The 4,799-nt window shown below is 50.0% G+C and overlaps 1 long non-coding RNA gene across 1 annotated transcript; it reads right to left on the reverse strand.

Moving 5' to 3' along the window:
* Positions 1-1,170: 1,170 nt before the first annotated feature.
* LOC105553598 lies at positions 1,171-4,511 on the reverse strand. Its single transcript, XR_001008179.1, has 2 exons — positions 4,385-4,511; positions 1,171-1,395 (listed from the first exon to the last, which is right to left on the reverse strand). It is a non-coding gene; the product is annotated as an uncharacterized LOC105553598 (long non-coding RNA).
* Positions 4,512-4,799: the final 288 nt, after the last annotated feature.

The raw sequence follows: 4,799 nt of genomic DNA on the forward strand, positions 1-4,799 counted from the left end.
GGGCAGAAGGACCACGCTGATGTTATCAGGACGCTGGGGGTTCCTGTGCAGCAGGGCGGTCATCTGATGACAACTTCAAAAGATCCTCCAGGCAGCTGCGTGGGGACTCTGTAGTGGAAGGCCAGGGGCACAGGGAAGCCACGTGGGGGCCTGTTGCCGGCCTGGGCTGGACAGGATGAGGGGGTTGAGGGCAGCGGGGCTGGGAGGAGGATGCCCGGGTGCACTTGGAGGGAGAGGAAGTGGGGCTCGTCAGCAGGCTGGGTGTGTGGGAGTGGGGACGGAAGGAATCGCGGAAGCCCCATTGTTTTCACTCAAGTGAACTGAGTGGGTGGTGGTCTCATTTCCTGAAATGAGAATTCTGGGGGTGGGGGAAGGAGAGGGGATGGTGATAAAAACTTAGCTTGTATCCACGTTAACTTTGAAATTCCCATTGGATACCCCAGTGGGCATGGCAAGAAGACAGGTGGAATTGTTGCAGGGTTGGAGGGAGTGGGCTCTGAGTCCGGCCAAGGATGGACAAAATGATTGAAAAGTCCTTGGTATACAAATGGAATTTCAAACCAGATCCTGGATGAGATCTCCTGGGTGCAAGCTTCATGTGGAGGATACAGGGGCCCAGGCTGAGGTTGGTGTGCAGGGCGAAGGACAAAATGAGGCTGGGAGAGAGAGTGGTAAAACAGGGGCAACGCTCAGAGGGCGATGAGGTGAGACACAAGCGCAGAGACTTCCCAGAGCCTAGCTCAGCATAGAGTAGGGTGCACGCAGGGCTTCCCACGGCCCAGGCCACCTGCGCCAGAGGACCCTGATCCAAGTCCCTCCAGTCACACTATTCCCTTCCCAGGTTTTTTCATCAAACCAAGAAATCTCTCCACATGCAAGGCGAGACTGCATTTTCTTTGGAAACGTCTTCCCTGCTGTTGCACTGATTAATGCAACTCGCCGGGCTACAGCTCTGCATGACTTTCTCGCCAAAATACAGACTTGAGCTCCAATTGCCCAGGAGGTGTGCCAGGTATTCTGACAAAGCCTCCATCTCCCTGTCCCCACCCTCTATCCCCTCCGGTGGGTCATCACCTTACAGCATTGCTCTCCAGGAAGTCTGTGGAAGCCCCCAAGGAAGGACCCTCTCCCCTTCTGAAGGCACATTTGCATCACAGCGAGTCATGAACATTAGTTCATTCAACTCACCAACTTTAATGAGCTCAACGCGCAGCAGGGGTGTAACATTTTTGGAGAGTGAATTGACTTAAACTGTCAGCTTCCGGCCTGCGTGACATCACCGGTTCTTAGCAGAGGAGCCCATGGCTCTAAGGCTTCCCAGGATGCTCTTTAGGATGCCTCTGAGGCCCTGAAGCTGGGCAGGACACAGTGAATTGATGCTCATAGATGCATTTTCTGCAAAGAGAGTGCAGAGTTTTATTGGAATTATCAGTGATAGATGAGCTTTTTTTTCTTCTGTTGCATTATAGCCATTGGATTCTAACCTTATTCAACTCTGAACAACTCCAGGGAAAGGGCTGTTGCCTTCACCTCCTGTAGCTGATTTGAATAGATACATGGCACATTTCTCCTAGAATCTGGCTCCCCCCAAGTCCTTCTTCCTAGTGCTGAGTTCTGGATTCCTGCGTGGCTTTGGTCTGGGGTCCCTGTGTCCCTATTTCTCCAGCCCACACTCCAAGTGATGCAAACACTTCACTGGGAACTAGCTCCAAATAGCTACCTCAAGCCTTCCCCTGTCCTGGAGGTTTGGAGCCCAAGAAGTCTGCATCCTAGGTACCAAGGTGGGTCTGCAAAAACAGGAGACCCCGAAAATGACATTCCTAACACATCCCTATTCAAAATTGCCGGGCCTTTTAAACTGTTTTTTTATACAGCCTGGTGGTACCTGTTGCATCCACAAACATTTGTGGAGCACCTACCAGATGTCTCCTCTAGACTCCACATGCTATTGTGAACAAAACAGACAAACATCTCCACCCTAATGGAATTTACTTTTTTTTTTTGGAGACAGAGTCTCCCTCTGTCGCCCAAGCTGGAGCGCAGTGGCGAGATCTCGGCTGACTGCAAGCTCCACCTCCCGGGTTCACGCCATTCTCCTGCCTCAGCATCCCAAGTAGCCTCCGCGCCTGGCCGCCTGGCTAATTTTTAAGTTTTAGTAGAGACCGGGTCTTGCCATCTTGCCCAGGCTGGTTTCGCACTCCTGGACTCAAGTGATCCTCTTGCCGCAGCCTCCCAAAGTGTTAGGATTACAAGTGTGAGCCACTGTGCTGGGCCACAGAGAATATTGAGGCTAGTCTGGTGTGTGGCATGTGCTGTTCAAGTGTTTGTGTGATGCTCTTTATTACCATGGTCATTTTCTATTTCAATTTCTCCATGGCACTTATCACTAGTTAACATACTATAGATATTTCCTTACTTAATTGTGTTTATTGTCTGCTCCATTAGAAGGTAAATTCCGAGAGGGGCCCGGTGGCTCACGCCTGTAATCCCAGCACTCTGGGAGGCCGAGGTGGGCAGATCACAAGGTCAGGAGATCGAGACCATCCTGGCTAACACAGTGAAACCCTGCCTCTACTAAAAATACAAAAAATTAGCTGGGCGCGGTGGCGGGTGCCTGTAGTCCCAGCTACTCGGGAGGTTGAGGCAGAAGAATGGCGTGAACCCAGGAGACAGAGCTTGCAGTGAGCCAAGATCACGCCACTGCATTCCAGCCTGGGCGACAGAGCGAGACTCCGTCTAAAATAAAAAAATTAGCCAGGCACGGCAGCCCACACCTATAGGCCCAGCTACGCAGGAGACTGACACAGGAGGATCCCTTGACCCCAGGAGTTCAAAGCAGCCATAAACTATGTGAACTATGATTGTGTCACTACATTCCAGCCCAGGCTACAGAGCCAAAGATAAATAAATAATAAATGCTCTGTGTACATATGCTCATTAAAACCCTCAGGACAACTGTCTGAGGCTGGTATTGCCATGATTCCCATTTAAATATGGTAAGGGAAATACCTTGCCCAAGGTCACACAGCCCCAAGTGGTGGCCCAGGGGTGAAGGAAAAGGAAAAGGAGGGATGGAGCAAGGAAGACACTGCAGCCAGGGAAGGCCCCTGGCACGCCGTGTGCTCTGTGGTATGCTGGCTGAACCTGGTCTTTGCCGGGAACCTTATGGTTAGCTAGAACCTGGTGCTGTAGGAGCAAGCCACTCACAGGAGCCAAGGGTATTTTCTTTCTACCTACCCACCCATGATTGCTTTCTAAGAGAGAAAGGAGAAACCAAAGAGAAAGAGCATGCACAGAATTTGAACGCTGTATAAAACCTAGTATTTGTGGAGCAATTGAAGAAAAATAAACGGTGTGGTGAAGTAAACAGTTAACAAAAGGCTAGCATATGTTTACCTAGAAGATGTGAAGAATTGTTTCCAGATCAAATGGTTTGGAATGAGAACTTCTACACCTTGAATATAAACTAAGATTTGCCAACTGTGAGAAACATTTAAAATGCTATTTACGTTAAAGGACGAGAAGCCTGAAAACATTTTTTAGGGAAGAAAAGAACTAGAAGGACAATGGGCACATATAAGCCATGGTATTGCACAGGTTCAGCAGAGCAACGGGAAAAAAATAAATAAAGAAGATTGGTCTACACGGAGACTTCCACCAGCCCCCTCTCCAAGGCCAAGGAATCTTGTTCAAATAATGTCTGATTGAGAGATAATTATGGGGGAAATGCCAATTCCACATTTCATATCTCTGCACTTTCGTATTGTCAGAGCCCCACAGAGACAGGATACCAAAGGAACAGCCTGACAGAGGAGGGAGGGGAGCCGTGCAGCTCTGGAATGGCGCCAGGCAATGTGGAAGTCATTGAGATTTACCAGCATCATTTCCATAATCGCTTTTGGATGCACAATAGCTGAAGATTGTGCCTGGATTCCCCTTTGCTAGCATTCTGGGGTCACGACATCAGCATAGAAGGTGGCCAGCCTTTGGATTTTGCAGCTGTTTGTGGAGTCTTTATGGAAGAGCAGCGTGGTCAAGAGACCACGACTGCATAGCCCTGTCTGCAGTGTGCGAGGCTGGAGTGCTGGCCCTGGACCTGCCCAGTCATGCCTTCTCGGTCAGCTGTTCATCTCATCTGCTACCACAGTAAGAAATGGTTTTCATAAAGCCATTTATGAGTTATGAAAGTCCATTATTTTCCAACTGAGAAGGTAGACATCAAACTGCAGAATCAATGAGGCAGTAACAGTTTTGAAATCTCAGTACAAGCAGTGACGCCTTCTGCTGTGTAAGAACTGATCAACTTGGCCCATTTCCCCTTCTCTAGAACACTGAACTACAGCGTCAGATAAGTAGACGGTGCCCGTGACTATGGGCCCTTCACCTGCTCCACAGTGAATGAAAGCTCACCCGAGAGCAGGGTTACACCCTGCGGAGGGCTGGGCCAGGTCCACAGTCCTCAGAGATGCCCTGAATTCATCCAGAAGGGCTCAGCCATTTGCCTATGCCAGGCCAATGCTCAAGTCAGTGTGGAGGGGAGGGTTACGCCGGGACCACTGCGTCAGCACATTGTGGACCAATAATAGCGTAATAATAGCATCTCTCCAACAGGGAAAAGAAATGCCCTGAAGACTGCTGGCCATGTGTTCAGTGATTCTCACAGAGCACAGAAAATGAAACATCAGAGAAACTGCCCTTAGGCGGGGCTGGCAAATATCTCCCCTACTGGGCGCAGGGCAGACTTCACCTCAAGGTCTTCCTCCACACACATTCCACAGCCCAACCAGTCCTCCAGGGTG

The sequence above is a fragment of the Mandrillus leucophaeus genome, unplaced genomic scaffold, assembly GCF_000951045.1.
Source record: "Mandrillus leucophaeus isolate KB7577 unplaced genomic scaffold, Mleu.le_1.0 Scaffold1169, whole genome shotgun sequence".
Taxonomy (NCBI): Eukaryota; Metazoa; Chordata; class Mammalia; order Primates; family Cercopithecidae; genus Mandrillus; species Mandrillus leucophaeus.